Source organism: Pteronotus mesoamericanus, unplaced genomic scaffold (assembly GCF_021234165.1).
Source record: "Pteronotus mesoamericanus isolate MK-2021 breed Mesoamerican mustached bat unplaced genomic scaffold, CSHL_Meso_final contig_33, whole genome shotgun sequence".
Classification (NCBI taxonomy): Eukaryota; Metazoa; Chordata; class Mammalia; order Chiroptera; family Mormoopidae; genus Pteronotus; species Pteronotus mesoamericanus.
The window spans coordinates 14,494,915-14,517,340 of record NW_026555135.1 but is presented as its reverse complement, the minus strand read 5'-3'; the positions used below and the strand labels follow the sequence as shown (position 1 = coordinate 14,517,340).

General features: G+C 34.0%; 1 protein-coding gene and 1 pseudogene across 3 annotated transcripts in view; one reads left to right on the top strand and one right to left on the bottom strand.

Moving 5' to 3' along the window:
• The window catches only part of GRM5 (glutamate metabotropic receptor 5), a 451,151-nt gene that overhangs the window by 129,829 nt on the left and 298,896 nt on the right, over positions 1 to 22,426 (top strand). The gene's annotated exons all lie outside the window — the stretch shown is intronic.
• On the bottom strand, positions 6,643 to 9,224 carry LOC129072825 (60S ribosomal protein L21-like; annotated as a pseudogene).

The following is a 22,426-nucleotide window of genomic DNA, read 5'->3' as shown; positions in this document are numbered from 1 at the left end:
TGAATCATGTCCTTCCCAAAAGATATGTTGAAGTCCTAATTCCAAGTACCTCAGAATGTGATCTTATTTGGAAATACGTCTTTGCCAAGGTAATCAAGTGTAAAGTAGACTGTCAGGGTGGGCCCTAATTCAATAAGACTGATATCCTTAAAAAAGGGGAAATTTGAACACAGAGAGTGGCACAGACAGAGGAAAGACACTCATGGAGAAAGCCAAAGACATCCATGGAGGATAGGATTAATGCATTTGTAAGAAAAAGAATGCCAGGGATTGCTGTCAAATACCTAGAAGCTAGAAATAGGCGGGGGAAGATTTCCCTACAGGTTCCAGTGGATCATGGCCCTTCAGAGGATCATGGCCCTGCCATTGTGGACTTCTGGCATCCAGAACTGTGAGACAAAAACTTTATTTTGTTCTAAGCCACCCAGTTGGTGATACTTTGTATGTCAGCCTAGGAAACTTACAACATTTGTCAAAAACATAAGGCTAGTAAGTAGTGACTCACAGCCTTCCTTTTCTGGTTCCAAGCCCACATGTTTCCTCCTACACAAAGGAAGTGATTTTTTTTTTTACCCAAATCTTTAAGGATGAGTTTTGGGTGGAAAAGTAAGGAAAGTGTCTTCTTTTATTAGAAAACTCTGTGAGCTCAAACTTATTCCAAAGACCCTGATGAATGACTCACTATTATATCCGATATGTCATAAGGATTCCTGACGATTCCAGTTTAATTTGAACAAGTTGTCAACATGGCTATTAGTCCCAGAGTTGTTGTGTTTGTTTTTAAATTCATAAAGATATGGACTCAGTTTTATGATATGTAGAATGAGAAAGCTTATAAGCATAACCTCTCTCACTGTCCCAGGCTATCATAGCTACCTGAGACTCAGAAATCAAGCAGTGATTATCTAAATGCTACAATTTGGACAACTGCATTGCATGTTAAAACTGTTTTAAAAATGGGTATATCTGGTTTTCTATCCACTTTTACCTCTCATTCTTCAAATATTTTCAGACTATACTTACATTTTTCGTTTTCCTGTTCAGAGTTCAACATAGTAGAATCTAAAACTCATGTTTATTGTGTGGCAAGTAGTCTAACAAACTCTTATCATCAGTGCAACTGTGTTCAATGTCCTGAAACACATATAATGTAAATGTACTTTTCTGAAGAAGGAAAAAGAGTCTCTTTGCCTATATTTCTGTTGTAATTGGGTAAAGCAAAATGCTTCTACTCAGTTTTAAATTCAAAAATAAAAAATATTGACAATAATGTATTAATGAAGACAAAAAAATCTATGGGATCACATGAAGGATATGCTTCAAAAATTATGTATGAAGAACACATAAGCACACTCTCAGGGTCCCAAACAATATACTAATATTATATATTACATTAAAAAATACCATAACAAATATGCTTTTGGTATTGTGATTTATTTTTAAGAAAAATCTTTCTTTAAAATGCAAATATCCATGACAAGTTAACATAGAAATAAATTTATAAATGAGGAACTTATCACAAACTCTACCATCCACACAGGTACTGCTATTTTAAGTGATAATTAAAATATCTTAATATATTAAGACGTTATACAAAAAGACATTTTAATTATATTGAGTTTTCATTAATATTTGAGTCTACACTAAAGTTTTCCTTTGATATATTTTCTATTCTAAAGAAAAAATGGCAGCTCTTTTTTGTTTTAGTAATAATCTTCATTGCATTTCTGACCTTTAACAAGATGTAGTATAGTTAGTGTAGTTTTTCTGGTCATTGTAATAGCAATTATGACCAATTAGAACACAAATTTTGTTTTCCTTTTTCTGCCAACTCTTTGGTGTTCTGAAACCAGGAAACTATCTTTACTTTTAAGAACTCATGTGATTGGAGGAGGACCACCTGAATATACCAGAATAAGTGCTCCATCTCAAGGTCGTTAACCTTAATCATATCTGCAAAGTCCCTTTTGTCAAGTAAGGTAACATATTCACTGGTTTTGAGGGTTTGGGACATAGACATATTTGAGGGCCATTATTCTGCCAAAGGTAGAAAACAATTTCAAATGGTATTTCAAATACAGGGGTGAAAAACACATTTTATAATTTCTATGATCTGCCTTGTGAAACCTGAAACAACAAACAAAAGCTAAGATAAAATGATTTTTATTTGAAAGGTACATAAATGTAGACAATAATGTTAACTCTGGAATAAAATTTCTATATCTTACTATAATTAAGTTACTGTCAATTTGAAGCAGGTTTTGATGAATTGAGATAAACATCGTAAGCCTTATAAGACCCACTAAAAATGACTTTATAAAAGTTAAAAGAAAGATTGAGTTGATTTATTGTTTGTAGAGGTCAGTAGTTTTAAATGTGGACGTTTGTATCAAAGAATTACATAACAGTCTCTGTGACACAACTTCATCATCTGTAAAGTGGAGAAAAACCTGAAAAGTACTTCCCAAGTAGGTTGTAGGGTGATGAACATGAATGAGTTTTGGCTCCCAACAAACTGGAATTTGAAATTCCAACATGTGGCTTCATAACCTTGAGCACATCATTTCACCTCAGTAAGGCTGTTTCTTTCATTATAAAAGAAGAATAATAAGCACACCACCTCTTAGTTATTCCATGAGAATTAAATAAAATAATATATTAAAGAATTTTGTATGGGTAATAATAAATGTTGGCTATCATAACTGGGTTATAAAATATTTTTGAGCTATAAGATGTATAAAATATTACTATTCATTATTATTATTTTTCCACTAGCTTCCCTGCCTATATTACCCAAGGCAAAAAAGTATAGAGACACATCTAAGAAGCCAATGTATATTTATTGCTTGCTTTCTTGACATCTATGCTAATCTTTAAAAGATGTGCTCTTATTCATAATCTTGTGAGGGAAACAGTACTAAAATTAAGAAACATTCACATAACTTTTGAATTTGACTTGAAGGAAGAATTGGAATTCTCCAGGTAAAAAAAATGTGCAAAGACATTCCAAAATATATTATTAGTTTACTTACATTAGAGAGCAGCTACAATGTACTTGGAGTATGGAACATAATGTATCACTTATATAACTACTTCAACTTCATAGATGAAAAAGTTAGAATTCAGAGTTTAAAGAATTTGATTATGTAGCTACAGCTTGTAGATGGTGATCCAAAGTTCAAATCCAAGTTTATCTCCCACATTTGTGCATTTAAGCACTAGCATATCTGCAGAAATAAGGCGATTACCAAAGAAGCATTTTAAACCTCCCAGAGCTTTATAAATAAGGAAGACATCATATAAAGATCTGAGGTCCAGTACACCATACACTAATCAACTGAACCAACTAACCAGCTAGTGCCACTAAAACCTAGGATGCTACATCAGTTCAATAATAGTGGCCAAAGCTAAGCAATTTTTCTTTAATGATTATCTTCATCTCTGGGGGGGAAAAAAACAACCTTATTGAAATGACAAAATTGAAAAAGTACAAAAGGAACTTTAAATTTCTCTGAAATACTAAACAGACAATACAGTTTAATGAATTAATACCTAGCAATGTTAAAACTTTGAGACGAAGATACATAGGCTTCAGTCATTTTCTTCAGCCTAGAAGTTCTAGCTGGAAGTCAATACTTACACAGGAAAGCCCATGATTTTTCCTCCTGGGCCCATCGCAAACATGATTATTTAAAAATATCCTTTCTCCAATCTGTAAAATGTCTGATACTCCTTTTTAGTACCATGTTTTAGGCAACTAATCAGGTAATAAATTATGAAATTATTTATTAATGTAAAACAATCACAAAATAAATTTTGCCTAAAATGCTATTGCCAGGGAAATATCCACAATGCTTTAGGGCAGTGATTCTCAGAGGGGAATCAATTTACTCTTCTAAGGACACTTGGCAATTGAAGATGCTTTTGATTGTCATAATTGGAAAGGATGCTAGTGACACTAAGTGAGTTGGAGTCAGGGGTGATGCTAACCTACAATGCACGAAAGGCCAGTAATGTCAAGGTTGAGAGACTGTATTTATGGAGAGTTTATTAAAGAAAAGCAATTATGTGAGCCTATGTAGTTAATTTGTTGAAATAAGAAAGATGTTTGTGTATAAAGGGCTCTGATGAGAATATAGTGGTGATGGAAATACCTAAAAATGAAGACCCAGATGAGGGTTGAATTTCATGGCATTGTCTTCCTGCCAAGGGAGAGCAAGACCCTTTCCCAGAGGGACATACCTGTGTTTTTTTTGTAAAAGCAGAGATGTCCAGCTCCTACCAGCAGCGTATGAAAAGATGACATCCATACAGAGGTTGCAGAGTCAGACCAGTGATTTCTCCTCTGCCCACTGCCCACAAAGAAGTTACCTGAATAAATAGCTGCCATTCATTTCTTCACATAAAGAAGCTGACATATAACAAGTGGCTTTTTGTACTCATTTTACTGGCCAAATGAGTTTTTGTGTATCCTCTAGCAGATAGTAAATTAGGGTTTACATGTATCATAAATAAGGTACATACTCTAATGCACTGAATTACACATACTTTCCTGAATTATCCTGGATCCACAGAAGTTTTCTACAACCTGTTCAACCTGTTCTAAGCAAGTAATATGAGGACATATAACTTATCTTGGCAAGTTAAATTAAGTTGATCAATAACTAGTTTGATGAACAATCCTTTTGAGGAGTTTTTTGAGCCTTGGAAGCTCACATTTAAAAAATAAATCATACCAATCTCAACAGTATTAATAAAGTAAAGGTTTAGGTAGAGGTCCATTTCTTTATATATGTATTCCCAATTGTTCCAAGCATCATTTGTTTTGAAAAATAAAAAATAAAAGATTGTTCTTTCTCCTTTAAATTGCCTTTGCAACTAAGTCAAACATTAATTTACCGTATGTCTTTAGTTCTGTCTCTAGACTTTCTTTTCTAGTCTATTGATCTGTGTGTGTATACTTTCACCAATACTGTTTGATCAGTGTAACTTCATAGCCTTGATATCATCCTCTAAGACTACTCTACATACTCTACATTTGTTCTTTAAAAATTGTTTTGGTTATTCTGAGTCCTTTGCCTTTCCATATAAATTTTAAAATAAATATCACTATCTACAAAAAGTTCTATTGTAATTTAGAGGGAATTGTGTTGAATCTATGGGTAAAGTTGGAGAAAAATGATATCTTAACAAATTTAATTTTCCAATTCATGAACATCGAAATCTCTTCATTTGTTTAAATCTTACTAATTTCTTTTTTCTGCGTTTTCCAGCTTTCAGTATACGTATTCTTCATTGGTTTATTTGGATATACTTTATGCCTAAGCATTTAATTTATGCAGAGTGCTATTGCAAATGCCACTGTTGTTTAAACTTTGAATTCTAGTTATTCATTGCTAACACTTAGAAATATGATTGATTTTATATAATGATCTTTTCTGTATTCTGAATTTATTACTGAATTATTTCAAGCATTTAAGAAAGATATAATACCATTTAAACACAGCTCATCCAGAAAATAAGGTAAGGGAAAGAAATTCCTAATTCATTTTATAAAGCCAGAATTTCCCCAATACCAAAATCTGAAAAAAAAATATTGTAAGAAAACTGTGGACCTATATCCTTAATAAACATAGCCAAGAAAACTCCTCAATATAATGTTAAATTAATTCCAACAATATATAAAAGAGATAAATTATCACAATAAAGTGGGGCTTTTTCTAGGAATGCAAGGCTAGCTCAGCATCTAAAAATCAAACAATTTAATTCACCATATAAACAAAATAAAGAAGAATGTAATCACAAAATGATTCTCTCAATATTTGCAGAAAAGGCTTTAGACAATATTCTATGATCTTGCTAAACTAACTTATAACCTAGGAGCTTCTTCGTAGACTCCTCGGGGTATCTTACCTAGTTATGTAAAACAATATGAAAGGAGATAGTTTTATTGTTTAATTCCAGTATAATGTTGAATCATAATGGTAAGAGGGGTCATGCTTTCATCGTTCCTGATCTAGAGGGAATTGCATTCAGTCTTTCACATGCAGCATGACATTATCTATATAGTTTTGGTGAGTGTCCTTTATTATGTTAATGAAGTTTCACTCTAGTCCTAGTTTGTTAAGAGTTTTTATTATGAAAAGATGTTGAATCTTGTCTAAAGCTTTTTCTGCAAATATTGAGAGGATCATAATATTTTTCTTCTTTTTTCTGTTTATATGGTGAATTATATTGTTTGATTTTTAGATGCTGAGCTAGCCTTGCGTTCCTGGAATAAGCCCCACTTTTTTGTGATGTATTATCTCTTTTACATATTGCTGGAGTTAATTTAGTATTATACTGAGGAGTTTTCTTGGCTATATTTATTAGGGATATAGGTCCACAGTTTTCTTACAATATTTTTTTTTCAGATTTTGGTATTGGGGTAATTCTGGTTTTATAAAATGAATTAGGAATTGCTTTCCCTTATCCTATTTTCTGGATGAGTTATGTATAAATGGCATTATATCTTTCTTAAATGCTTGGAACAATTCAGAAGTAAAATGATCTGATCCTGGAACTTTCTTTGTTGAAAGAATTTTATGTATGTTCTTCATATTTTTTTATCAGTACAGAGGTCTTTTTATTTTTTTACACTTATCATGCCATAAATCCATAGGGAATGGGTTACAGTAGTTCAGGCTCCTTTCCCTTAGCTCTCACACCATGTGCTTGTTTGGGGGCACAGGCTGGCGCTTCAGTTGAACCCAGGTAACTTTCTTTTTGTCTCCCTTCTTTTTCTGATCATTTTCCTTCACATGTTTCAGGATGCTATCTCTGCTCTTAGAGTGCCTAATATGTACATTAAACCCAACATGTACATTAATTCTCTTGGCAAGGATCTTGCCCTTAAGTTGTTTGTTCACAACAATGCCCACTGCATGCTGGGTGACACTCTAGACTCTTCCAGTTTTGCCCTGGTAACATTAGTAACATTAGTAAGTAAGGCATTCCTTTTTGAACAGTGCCCATTCCTTTGTTGCCTACAATATCGCCTTTCTTGTAGATTGACATGTTTGTGACCAAAGGAACAACTCCATGTTTTCTAAAAGGTCTAGAGAATATATAGTGGGTGCCTCTTCTCTCCTCTTGCTTTAGTCATTTTGGTGAATTGCTGGAAGATGGTGGTTCCAGCCAAAAAGGAGGAGGCCAAGCTACTATATATTTTAATTTATTTTATTATATATAGAACTATTCCAATTACCCATTCATTCTTAAGTATTGGTAGGCATGTCTTTAAAAGAATTGTCCCATTTTATCTAAAGTGTCAAATTTGTGGTCATAGTAAAATTCCCTTAATATACCTTTAATGCCTATAGAGTATGTAGTCGTGTTCTTATTTCATTTCTGGTATTTATGATTTGCACCATCTCCCTTTTAATCTTGGTCAATATGATTAGTAGTTTAGCTTTTGGTTTCATTAATTTTCTCAATTGTTTTTCTGTTTTAGATTTTATTGTTATGTGTCCTTGCGTGGGTGTGTGTGTGTGTGTGTGTAATTTCCTCTCCTCTGGATTTAATTTGCTAATTTTTTCTATTATATTAAGGTTGAATTTTATATTATTGATTTAATACTTTCATCTCAAATTTAAGCAGGTAATGCTATCAGTTTCTTTCTAAGCACTGGTATACTACATTCCACAAATTTTGGTATTTTCCGTTTAATTTTTTCCTAACCAAATTCATGAATGCTATGAATTGTAGCCCTAGAACCTTTGAGGCCATAGAGACCAGGTAAGAAACTGTATAAATGTAAAACAAACCAAGAAATCCATCTAAAACACTTCTCTGAATGATCCCAGTATAAATAAATGACAGGTGGCTATCAGGGCAAAAGATTCTCAGACCAATTGATTTTAGGCTGCTTTACTAACACACATTCAATATGCTCTATAACTTGCCTTTAAATTGTGTTTTTAGCTCAATGACTTTTTCTCCCATCCAAGTACTAACCAGGCCCGACCCTGCTTAGCTTCCGAGATCAGACGAGATCGGGCACGTTCAGGGTGGTATGGCCGTAGACTCAATGACTTTTTCTTATACTATGGGATTATTCTACTCTAAGCCCAACTGGATTTTATATCATTGACTAGGACTGACCTTACAGTCTTATCTCTCTGTTTCTCCCTTCCCTTGAAATACCTTCCTACTTGAACTTCAAGTCTTTCAAAATAGTGTCCAAATTTTAGTCTGCTTTGATAAATGTATATATATGTATATATAATATATGTAAATCAAGCTGTTATTTTCATTTTTCAGTGATCATTTTTTTTACTACATTATAGACATCTCAAAGACATGCACTGTCTCAGCCTTCTGTATTTGCTTCTCAATGCCCTGCGCCTCCCAGTGTAAAAGCTCAGTAAATATTTACTGTTTAATTTTTGATCCTTTCATTATTCAATTTATTGTCACTCCATGGAAGTCTTTAGGATTAAACACTATAATAGCATTTTTTCCTATAAAGATAAATCTGATTAGATTAAAATATTTTAAGTGGTCTATTTTGCTTTCATTACTATTCATAATATAATTAATGTATAAAAATGTTGTGATCTAAAAAGTTACCCATATAAAATACAGAGGTCTTGAAGGAGGAAACATTGAATTATTACAAATTTACCTTTTACAAGGCTCATTTCTGTAAAATGTAAATTTAAAATTATACCTGATTTCCATAATTTCTCTTGTATTATAATTCCTGTATGATTGAATTTGTCATTGTATTGTATTTATATCCTGTTTCCTATTATCTTGGCATGTTTTTTTTTTCCCTTGGATATTAATTTTATTTCTCATTATTCCTTGCATATATGATAATAGAACATCTTCTAAAATATGTGGCTTTTATTAGTCTCAGAGAGCACCCTGACAATGCTAAGTAATGGTAATTTCTGTCCTTATTTTTCTTCTAAATGAAAATTTAGGTATTCTTAATAGCAAGATGATACTTGGATTTATAAGTTTCTGTCCAATTTAATGGAAAGAGCACTTGATAAATTCCAGAAGCTTGTTTCCTATTCCTAATACTTATTAGTTTTGATCCTCAGCAAGCTACCAAATTCTTCTGAACTTCAGTTTATTTATATATATGTTGGGTATAATCATCTCTAACTCATTCTCCCTTGGTTATTACTGAGTCGTAATATAGTTAACCACCAATAAAATGCAGTTGAAGTCATTACTTTAAACTATAGCCATTAATTTAAAGTCTGTTAATTCCTTTTCAGAAATAGCATTTTATATTTCTCTGAAAAGTGAAAATATTGCATGAATTAAAGTTTTTCTAATATGCCAGTACCTTTCTTGCTAATATTGGTTAACCTGATTTAGATTGGTCACCCCCTTCCTATCACATCCATGTGCTGAGTTTGAAGCCTATAAACTTTCCCTGTACCTCCTATTCTTCATTTTATCTTTGCAATTTGAAGTACGATCTGTACTCCACTGCTACACATAATGCCAGTCATTCTTTACTTCTTGTAAGTACCTGTATGGTTATTCTTTTTTCTCTATTTCTGCTGCCTGTGTCCTATTTCAAGCTCTTATCATCTCACAGTTGGATTCCTTAGTAGCTTTTCATGAGTTCTTTCACTGTTCTTGACTCCAATCATCACAACAAATCACTTCCAGAAAAATATTTTTAAATACTATTCTCATTCTATAATTTTCCTGCTTGAAACACAAAATGGTTTTATTGTCTATTGTATTAGGTTGACACTCTCTGCCTGGTCTCAAAAATTCTTTATATTTTAGTGCTTTCTTATATTGCTAACCCACATGAACTCTGTGATTCAGGAAAATCTGATAACGACAAACATAATTCATACTCACTATACCCTCTCTTAAGACCGTAGAAGTTTTTATCCCATATCTGGAATTCTTTCTCATTTACTGAAGTATTTATTATTTCTACCCTGCCTTTGTAGCTTAATTAAAGTTGTAACATCTCTATGGACTAATTTCTTTCTCATCTTATACCTTTCTTTACTTTACTTACCCTGTTCCTTACTTTAATTAGAATAACAAGACACTATTAATAGACTTTTAAATCAAGCTAGGCTAAGCAAAAAAAAAAAGGGGGGGATTTATTTATTTATTTATATAATCATGGAAGTGAGGAATGTAGTCAGAGAAACTAACAAATAAAACCAGGAGCCCGATACCGACAACTCAGTTCTCACCACCTCTTTATTCCGCTCTTTTTTGTGGGAGCCTCATTCTCTCTTTTCATGTCTTCATGAGTCTAGAATCATGGTTCTGACTATACTTGGTTCACATTTTTGTAAAAAGCAAATAGATTTTGCAGGGAATAAAGAGATTCCCTGTATTAGCTTGCGTTTGAAAAAGTCCAAGCAAAAGCCCCGTTGGCCAGTTAAGGCAGTAACTCACCCATTTAGGTCAATCACCAAGGCCAATAGGCTGAAGAACTGTTAAGTATAAAGTGAGTAATTTCCTTCTTTCATAGCTGGTATATAGGCTCATGACCTAACGAAGTCCTGGGTAGTAGGATTATTTGTAAAACTGAATCACGTTTTTGTTGTTTTTTTTTTTCTTTTTTTTTGCAAAATTAGAAATAGATAGGACTCACATGTTAGGGATTTCTCTCTGCCAGAAGTTCCCTTTGGAGGCCAGGGAGAGTCAAAGATGTCTTGAGGGACAGGAAGGAAATAAGCGACATTGGCAGCCTCCATATGCTTCAGAGAGTAATTTGCTATTCCTGTGTGTTAGGTAATCCCGAATGGTTTATTACACTTTAGTATCCCAAAGGTATGATTAAAGGATTAGAGTGTGGAGAAAACAGCAGACATTAGTGCAACAGAGTGAAAAAAAACTAACACTTTGGTATTATCTTGGGATTTCATCAGCAGCAAAATGAGGACAAAAGAATTGGACCATGAGCAATTTTATTAAAACACTGGGTGAATCCAATCAAGATGCTTTAGCTTTTAAGTTCCCTGATGACAGAGGTTATGTCTGTTCTAATTTGCTTTGTGAGGTGTCTACATAGGCACACGGTTAGGGATCATGTTCTTAAGAAATACTAAAATGTTTGTAGCAACGTTAGTGAACACTCAGTACACCACCATATCTAATGAGCAGCTTTAGTTTCAAATTCCTTGGAAGAATGCTCAGTAATAGTGAAATTAACAGGAGATATAAATTGGGAGCTGTGGTTGTTAGCTGAAGCATTGAAAATAGAGGCAACGATTTAGGGAGAATTTCTATTAAAAGGAGATGGTCACAGTCAGTGATGACAAATACCAGCATCTAAGAAAAAGAAGTTGTAGGAAAAAAAACTTATAAAACTGTGTGATTAAGAACAGTAATAATTGTTGAGCTATTTTTATGTGCCAGATATTGTTCTGAACATTTCACATGCAAAAATCACATTTACTCTTCATAACTACTTTACAATAATTTTATAGATGAGGAAACAAAGGCTTAGAGAGATAACTAACTTGCCCAAACACCAAAATTAGTGACAGAGCCAGGGTTAGAACCCAGGTTTGATTAAAATGAGATTTAAACTTAGTCTAACTTTAGAGGCATTTTCTTAAGGACTATTTTGTGACTTGCCTATAAGGAAGGAAAATCTATGAGAGGTATATTTTAGTTTGCTAGGGCAGCCATAACACAAAACCAGAAACAGGGTGGCTTAAGCAACAGTTTATTTCCTCACAGTTCTGGAGGCTAGAAGTCTAAAACCAGTATATGGCAGGGTTGGCTCCTTCTTAGGGCCTTACCCCTTGGCTTGCAGATGGTCACTTTCTCCCTTTGTCCTCAAATCGTCTTCCCTTTGAGCGTAACCATGTCCTAATCTCCTCTGCTTATAAGGACATCAGTCATATTCGATTTGGGAACCATATGACCTCTTTTTACCTTAATTGACTCTTCAAAGGTCCTATCTCCAAATACAGTAACATGTTAAGGAACTGAGGATTCACATTTCAATACATGAATTTTGAGAATACACAATTTAGCTCATAACAAAGACAAGCAGTGCTCTGAGGAAATGACAAAAATGAAACAGCCCAGGTAAGCTATAATGTGCACTGCTAGCTCTTTCAAGTTACCATGATTTCTCACCTGGACTACTGTATCAGCCTCCTAACTAAGCTCCTTGCTTTCTCTTTTATCTAATCTCACATGAAATAATAATGTCAGTGTTGCTCCTTAAAAGGCCATATAGCACAATTCCAAAAATCATCATTTACTTTGTATTCCATGTGAATGTCAACCCCCTGCAAGTTAGATTACAAGATAACACTGCATATCCTCCTGTCTTTGTTTTTTTTATTAATTCTAAACTTTTGTAAATACAATACTATTTTTCTCTCTGGACCACGGCTCTACTCTCTTGCCTCATTGCTGCTAGTATATTCTTCCTTGAGTGCAGTTCAGATAATGTCATCTTCCCTTTCAAACCCCTTGCATTTTGCCACTTTATCAAATTAGAGCGTCCCCATTGTGACCCTAGTCTACTTCTGGTTTGCCCTTCTTGTAGCCTTTGCAGTGAAAAGAATGGATCTTCACCTCACATTTACTCACCTCAACCTGCCTGAGCTTATTCCATTTGCTCCATCTGGAATGCCATCAACTTCTTGCAAAAATCCACTCCTGCAACATCCAACTTAAGTTTCACTCCATGAACAAAAATTTTCTTGATATGTCCAATCAGAAGTGATATAATCTCTTTTTCTCTGCCATTAAATTTTCGCCTTTACTATACTGGATCGTTTTACAAAGAAAGTCTTTATTGCAGCCACTGTAACCTCGGTGGCCCTTTCAATGTCTTGGAATAACTGAAAATATGATAGAGACTATTGGCCAGTGAATCTTAGGAGATTTTATTGGCATAATCCAGTGTTACATATTCAATAGCTTATATTTGAGCAAAGCCATTACTAAAAATTAGATAGATTTATAATTTCATAACTTATTTTTAAAAAGTAAAATATCAGCAAATTCTAGTTAAAAATAAATTATTACTAATTATTTTACTACATTTTACTGTTTTTTAAACTCTTTATGTTACTTACAGCTATATGGTCAATATAATATATATTGATGCACTACTATTCATCTCCTTCCAATGCCATGTTCAATGATCCCACACTGGTAGCTTAAAAATTCTTGTGGTGGGAATATTTACATCATGGAAATTACCGCACTAAAAATCAGGGCTTGATTTTTATTGCCTAGGTTTAAGAAAGTGATGAAGAAAATGTTAGCAGCTCAGATTGGACATAAAAAATGTGTCATGTCTATAACCATTATATTGTGAATAGCTCAATATATAAAGAAATATACTTACAATATTTCAAACTGTTTTCTAATTCAGAAAGTTACTCGTGTCATTGATTGGTAAGTGAAATTCTGACATACACCTTATTTGATTGCACTTTCATCAAATACCTTAACGTATATAAAAATTTCAGTCAATATTCATGTCAGAAATACACTGATTAATCAATTGCAATAATACATTAGCTGTGGATACAAGATTTTGGCATTTTGTTAGAGTTAATGAACTATATGAAATTTATAATAAAGAGGATTGTATATTTTGTTATTTCTAAATTGTGTGCTACATTTATTTTATAACAAGTAAAATTTATAACACGCACACACCGCACTGCGACACATCTTCCTCCAGAAAAGCAGGTGTTAAACATTTACCATCAGATATCCCCCATATCATGGGGGTCAAGTGAATTCCTTGTCAAAATCTAAGAAACAGATGCATTTGCAAATAGTTAAAATAATCTCAATGTTTTACCTCTCCTGTATCAAATATCTCTTAAGATACCATTTTAAATCTCCTTGGCTTCATCTGTGTCCAGGCCTTCATTCTGTTTTACCCGCAGCCAGCAAAGCTAGACTTGAAATAAACACACCATGAGTGCCTGGCCTCATGTCTGCTCTACATATCTCTCTTTGGCTTTCTACTTAGGACCTCTCTTGCTATGCTCAGGCAGAGGGCTTGGAGCCAATTCATGATAACAAAGAACAGATAAAACAATACCTTGTGGAGGTAATCTTTAACCATTAGCAATGAGAGACTGGACATTTTTTCTCCCTTCCTTTTCAATACAGCCTTGAGAAGCAGTCTTTATTTGGCCTCTTGATAGATCATCCCATGAAATGAGCAATCAAGTAGCCTCAGTAATCCACTCTTGTGCTGGCCTCCTCTCTTTCTCTGTCTCAGTCTTGGTTTCCCTCAGCCCTATGCTATGGAGGACCAAGGCTAAGATACTTCCCATAGTCGTATGGGGCAAATGGAGAAAAGTTTGACATCTTCTTCATGTGACTAAACTAGTCCTTGGAAAGAGTGCATAGCTAAGCTATTTACCATGTCAAATACAAAAATTAAAATTACCCATTAATAACTGAAGGGGGAAACAAATAGCAAAAGGATGTATTATATAAGTCTTGCTACCTGATGTGTCAAATTATAAGTGATCTTTTCTTCTTTTGAACGCTACCAGCCAAACTCAGTATTTTGTACCTCTATTATGGTATGTACATATATATTTATACATATAAATGTGTGATGTCATATATCTATATGACTACATATACTCACATGTAAGAATGCCTAGCATATATAGGTACGTATGTATAGGTATGTCCATAAAGTATGCAGATATGTAATAAGAAAAATAGAGACATTTATTGAAAAAGATACAAGATATACAAAATATTGTACATAGGATAATGATGCCTCAGTTCCCTTCGAAGTAGGCGCCTTGGGACCTCACACAGTTCTCCCAATCGCCATGAGCTGCCCCATCATATTTTCCTGAATCTCATCAATGTGGTCTGAAATCTTCTTTCTCAAAGGTGATTTCAGTTTTGGGAAAAGCCAGAAGCTGTAGGGTGCCAAATCTGGGCTGTAGCAGGGCTGAGTCACCTGTGTGATTTGATGTTTTGCCAAAGAACTCTGCATGAGATGTGATACATGAGTGGGCACACTGTCAGTGATGAAGCTGCCAATCACCAGTTGCCCATAGCTGCAGCCTTCTGAATCATCCAAATGGTTTCCAAGGAGGACTGTCCAAGCTTAATACAAAATTTGATGTAGATTTATTGCTCTACTCACTCAGTCATTTTGAATGTGATGGCCACACAGTACACGTGGTCACTCACGGGCATCTATTACTCCCACTGACTAATACAGTAGAGTCATCATTGTTCACATATGCACATTGCAGCCCACTCTCCTTGGCTGCCAGGTAACGTAGATGTTGCACAAACAGCTCTCATTATATTCACAATGGATGGACTGTTTTTGAACCAACTATACACACACACATACACACACACACACACAAGATTATATGCCCATTATATATGCCCATACATAAGATTATAGGCCCATTATAAGACTATACACACAGAGACACACACACAGACACACACACACACACAAGATTATATGTATGTGTGTGTGTGTGTAGTCTTATAATGGGCCTCCATGTGCTTATCAATATATTAAGTAACTAATATTTATTTATGTAGCTGACCCCCCTTCAACCTTATACAATGGATAGTTTTAAAAATTTTATTCATTTTAATGAACTCTTGGATATTGAGTGGGATGGAACCTCTCCTCTTAAAGTATTAAATCTGGGACCTGTGGAAACTACCCAATATTATAAAAACTAGTAAACTGTGTCAGACTTCCTCTACCAATCCCTGTCTTTTCTCCAGATTAAGCAAGAGTTTTAGCAGCTTCTATAAATATATAAAACCTAAAGTAAACATAGTAACATTTGAAATTGGACTTCCTTCTAGAGTAAAACTAAAATATCAGCTTTTGTAGTGTCAGTCCAGAAGGTTTTACCCTTGCTTTACAACAGATGCTCCTGGGAATTTTTAGTATTAAAAAAGAAGTAGTAAATCTGATTTACAAGGAAATGTACATTTCTTCTTTACAGGTCCCCAATTATTATCAGCAAACAACTTATTTATTTAGAAATATATTAGTGAGTTTTGTTCTCTCTTGGTTTGATACATATGGAGAAAATGTATTTCTTGTGTCTGGTGGAAAGTTACAGCAGTTGTTGGCATCCTTTTACAAATTGAAATGAGTACATTAAGGATAAAAGAAAGCCTTATTGGACTAAGCTGCTCTCAAGGGGTGGATATCTCAGAAGGCCAAATAATATTTGATATACTGTCTGGGAAATACAGGTAGAACAGATGATTGAATGCAGATTAGTTACATAAATTGCTAATTTCCCCACTTCAACTATTTTCCATATGTTACCAGAGATGTGTTATCAGACAGCTTTTCAATAACTGTTCATTGAATAGAATTTCTGACTCTTGAAATGTACTCAAATATAAGCAAAGCAAACCTAGCTTAGAAATTACCCACAAGGCTCAGAATATATATTGAGAAATAGAACATATAATTTGGAGCAAGCATGTGTAAGAGGGATGGAGAAAATGGCTAAAATTCTTTTCATAATTATTACAATGTAACAAATCAATGTGGGAGGCAGATCTAAGATTCCACTCTCTAAGGATCCTTAGATTGATCATGGCATAGCTGGGGAGACAAGTTCACAAGAAAAGCTACGTGGTTTCTCAAAACCAGGTGATAAATTAAAGAACAAGATTTCAAACACTATGTTGCTCCACCTAAAGCACAGGTTACTGAGCTCTGCTGCCTTCACCATGGACCTTATCTTATTTAGTTTTCCGTTCTTTTGGATCACAGTGAGCACAGGGTAGCTTCAGTGCCGCAGCTGCTTTGCACAGCTGTTCACAGTAGATGCTTAATAATTCATTAAAGAAAAGTTGATGAACCTTGTGGGCATTATGCTAAGTAAAATAAGTCAAGCAGAGAAACATAAACACTGCATGTTCTTTCTTATATCTAGAATCTAAAAAAGCAGCACTCAGAAACAAAGGGTAAAATAGTGGTTTCTAGGAGCTAGAGGTTGGGGGGTGGATGGAGAAAATGGGGAGATGTTGGACAAAGGGTGCAAATTTTTAAGATGATTAATTCTGAGGATCTAATATGCAACATAAAGACTAGTTAACAATACTGTATTGCATAATTGGAAGTTGCTAAAGGTATCTTAGGTATTCTTACCAAAAAAAAATAATTATGTGTGGTTATGAATATGTTAACTAACCTTATTATGGTAAGCATTTCACAATACATAAGTATAGAAAGTTATCACAGTCACACATTAAATTTGCACAATGTTGTACATCATTTATATCTCAACAACCTGGATGGAAAAGTTAATACTTAGTTTTTTCCAAATGCATTTATTCAACAAATATTTAGACAGCATAGGCTCTAGAGGGGAAAAAAGGGGGGGGGGATTAAAATGTAACACCTTTTGTTGATTAGCTCACAGTCTTTTTAGGAGCCATAAAAGCAAATAATTACACTAACACTTGAAACTAACCTGGGACGTTGGAGTGGGTGGGCAGCAAGAGCATGGTAGCGATTCAATACTCTCTAGTAAGGACACACTGCTGGCCAGATGTGTAATTTTAAGAAAAGGTGAAAAGAAACAGGTAAAATTAATTTTAAAAGTACATTTCTATCTTACTCAATACTGCCAAAATTGTATCATTTCCACATGTAATCAATTTTATAAAGTATTAATGGGATATGATACATTTTTTTTCATACTGTCTTTATTTTATGCCAACAAAATATCTCAGTTTGTAGTAGCCACATACATGCTCAGTAACCACATGTGGCCAGTGGCTCCCACGTTGGACAGCACAGGTCTACAACACAGACAACAGTCGCCAAGGCTATAATTCGGCAGCGCAGCACGTTTGACACCCACTCCTCAATGAGACTCTGAGTTTGGAAACAACAACAACATGGCCATTGCACTACACTTCAATTCCTTCTACTTATTTCTCAGTCCTAAAGTAAAATGATGGTCCAGCCAGATATTTCCAACCTGAGTCCTTCTGTTCACTCCTGGGGGAGTTACTTACTCAGTCCTTCCTGAGGGAATCTAGCAACCACAGGGCCTAGACAGTGCCGATCCAAACCAGACAAAGTGGTGGCGGGCCAAGGAGCTGCTGTCAAAGAAGTTAATTCTTTTCAGAAAAGGCTGTCAAGCTTGACCAGATTTGGCTGTGCTGCAGAGAATTTTGTGCCTTCAGCTGACGGTGATGGGAGAATTTCTGGGTATTCATTAGACCCAGTTAGAATACAGGATCAGAGGTGACTAGCAAGCTAAAACAGAGGCACAATGAATAACTCACCAACCCCCGGGACCCTCTGGCACGCAGTTCCATATAGAGGTTTGTTCTTTCTATGGAAATGAAATCACTCTTAATGAGACATGCACGGCAGGCAGGCTTCGGCTGTGAGGTTGACAGCTTATAAAGAAAGGAGAAGGAAGTTGAATTCTGGAGGGTTAGAGTAGGAATCTGGGTCAAAGCTTCAGTCTCAACTTTTTTATTTTCCTCTAGGAAGAATAGCCAGAAAATGAAACAAGTCAAAACTGCATTATGTTTTAGATCAATATAAAGTGAATTTTTAAAAAAATTTACAAATATCATTTAAGTTGTATTAGCAGGTAATAAATAAAATATTGCAAAATTTTTAATACCAAAATTAATTTTCCCTTTCCTTTGTCCCTCTGAAGTCCTTTCTTTCTCCCCAGCAAAGATTTAGTTAAGTAACTAATAACATGACATAGCATGTCTAGTTCCAAAAGCACCTGCTAATTTTACAGGCCTTCATCTGTAGAAAAGCTGTAATTCAGCACGGTATGTTTTGTAGGAAGCCTTTGATATTTAAATTCCAATTCTTGGCAATGATGTGGATTGGATCATTCAGTGCTAAATCATATATGTTTATAATATTTCTAATAATTAGGCAAAAAATTATTTGTGAAATAATATATGTTTGCTGAGATGACTTCAATTCAGTGTATCTGGAATCAGTTTCAAATGAAACATTTAACAGTGGGTAAGTTTCTTTGAAAGAACCATAGCAATTCTATTGAGCAATTCTCAGTGCTTTTAGGGGAATAATATACTGTGGGAAGAGCACAGGCTTTGAAGTTTGACAGATGAAGTTTAAAATTACAGTTTTTACACAAACCAGCTGTTAATTATTTGAAAAATTCTCTCAGTATAAACACTTTATTTATAAATGTGAGAAATAATAGCTAAGAGTTGGCTTAAATAATAATAACACTATTATTTGAAGTGACTAGTGCAGTAATTGGTACATATTATTAACGTTTTGCCAATTAATTTCTCAGGATCTAGAAAAATGTTAACAGTGATGACGACAATGATGGTCACACAGCCTGCTCTTTTATAGTTTTACTATGATGCCAAAATCAGTGAATTTCTTATACTATTCATCTTACTTCAGTATTCACGCAGTTAGTTGTACAAAGAAAATAAAAGCCTTTTGTTATCTCAGTTTTCATAAGAATACATTCTCTTGATTTGCCCTCTTTTTTAAAAATGTTGTCTTTATTGATTTGAGAGAGAGAGAAACATCAATTTGTTGTTATGCTTATTTATATTCATTGGGTGATTCTTGTGTGTGTCCTGACCGGGGATCAAATCTGCAATGCTGGGATGCAGGGATTACACACTGACCAACTGAGTACTGAGCCAGATCTTTGATTTCTCTGCTTTTCCGTTGTTTTTTGGGAGCTTTAACTTCTCAAATAATGCATTAATATTTGGACTACTTATGGTATAATCAGAACTCTCTTATATTCTCTCTTATATGTCACATCCTATACTTTTCCTATTACTGTTGTTATCCATATGTCAGTGACTCCCAAACAGTTTCAATTTAGACTTTTATTCTCTGAGCCAGATTGTCCTTATTCAGTTTCCATCATGCCATTTCTAATTGGCTATTTCACAGAAATTTAAAAATAAATTCTAAAACTTTATTTTACTTTTTTTCTACATTAGGTTCTCTTTCAGTTTTCTCTGTTATTTCAACCCATTACAAAAACTAGAGTTACCATAGGGAGTAAATATTACAACTTCATTCCAAGGCTCAGAAACCTAGAGAACAGAACCAAAGATGAAACTCAGACTTGTTGTATAAATACTTCACATGCGTTGCAGTTATAACTGTCATGTATACTTCTTTCATTGATTCTGTTTCATGTCCTCTGCCATGTATGACTTAGTGTGTTCAACTTATACCTTTTTTCTTAAGGACAAACTTCTTTTTCTAGTTTCATTCCTGGTAGCCAGAAGAAAAATTTACCATCTTAGTTTACCATTCATTAAACCATTTGAAATATACTTTTTCTGACAATACCCTGTAGCTGTGGTTAGTATTCCCATAAATAATATTTTATACATATAGTTCAAAATCTGAGTTACTAAGATATGTTACACTAGCATTTTTTTTCTGCTGAATTCACTGTTGAAGTATTGCTCAAATTTGCTTACATAACCCATGCCTAAAGTAATTCCTAAAGTAAATTTGCTAAATGAGATGTTCCTAATACTTCTAATATTAAAACAGCCTGGATGAGATCCAATAATGGCCTGACATTATATTGAATGCTATGTTATATGGTTCATGTCATAGAAAGACTCCAGGGTAGGATTTGAAGTAATTGGACAAACCTTGGAAATCTGTTTGTTAGCAAAGGTTTCTTAGCAAAGGCATTTATAATTACTCATGGAACCTTTAGGAGGGCACATGATTAATGATGATAACATTTAACAACAATCTTTTAGCTTTAAATTTTTTTATTAATTTTATCTCCAGCATCTAAAAGACCTAGATCTCAAGTTCAATGGCCCTATTTAGGAGTATTACTTGGGTCACTTAATATCCTTTATTCTTTCCATTCAACAAAAATTTTTATATACATTGTTCCTGTTGTGAGGATAGAAATCTCTACCTTGAAGAAAATTATTGTCTAGTAGCAGGAAATAAACATAAACAAGCGAGTGCTACAGAGTTTGAAATTGCTGTACTCATTGCACGTGGCTATAATGGGGAAATACATATAGTTTAAAAAGAGAAGAACAGAGCATCCTTATAAAAAAGATATTAATAAAAATGAGAACAGGTGTTGTCACTCTGGCTTTTCTCCCTCCTGGCTGTTTTAGTTAACCACTAGTTTAACTAAAACACAGCCCACTCAATATGGGCAGATTTGGCTAAAATCCCCTGGTGCACAGTTGTGGTCCATGAAAAGGCAGGAAATGGTGAGTGGGCACTAGTTATTGATCCTGACCACACATATTGGGGCTAGGCAGTAGCTCCTGTGAGAAATGGCAGCATTTTCCTTTCACTAGTAGTTGTTAAAAATACATTTTTTACCATAGCAACAGGATATTAGTAATAAAAGCCATTTGGAATGTATTTTTAAATTACTGTTTGTATTGAGAATCTTCATTTCCTTTTTGACAAAAGGTAATTTGGTCCAACTAGAAGGATAAAAATTCTAATATGGAAGGCCAAGCTTAGTGCTTTTTCAAAATGGATTTACTATTTCCTAAAGTGAATATTTTCTGAAAGAAAAGTTTTTAAATTTTTAGCATCTACTAGGTAATTATTTTTGAACAAATCAATTTACCTCTCTAAAATTTGACACTTTCTTATCTTTCTGTACCATGTTTTCTGGTCAAGGAATCCCTGATTATCTATTTTGTGATGATAAATGTAGTTTAAAAAGTATATTTACTACCCTCAAGGGGTTTACAGTCTGGAAAGTAGAATATAAAAATATATTCAAAATATTATAAATAAATACAGGATAGGCATAAATATATATATATGCATACAATATAAAATACAGAATTATTATATACTTTAAATTAAATCTAATACAGTATAATAGCACCATAACTTGTCATCTGACTCAAGGACATCTAAGAAATCCCATGATGCAACAAATTATATGAAGTAATATTATGTGTTTTCCTAAAGAAAACATCTTAATATTGTAGATTGTATTTTTAACTAAGTTCTCAATATCAAATAAATCATCTGTATGATCATCTTTGTCATAAAGGTAAATGAACCACAATTATAAACATTACTAGCAATTATACATAACAGAAATTACACTCTCCAATATTATAAAATAGATCAATAGGCTAAAATGTGTAAATGTCTAGAGTTTACCATGTGCCTAGGATTATACCTGTGCTTAATGAGTTAATATCTATGAAATGAGTAGGAAGATCCTTGAAAAGCACAGTGGAGCAAGTCAGTTTAGTTCCACAAGCATTTTCTGGGTGGCACTATGGAGATATGGTCTATGTTCTAAATAAGTTTATAGTCTAGATATTTGAATTGGACCAGAAAGAATAGGTCAACATGGAGAAATGGGGAAAGGGTATTCCAAGTGAAAAGATGATGAATTAAAGTAATAGGTGG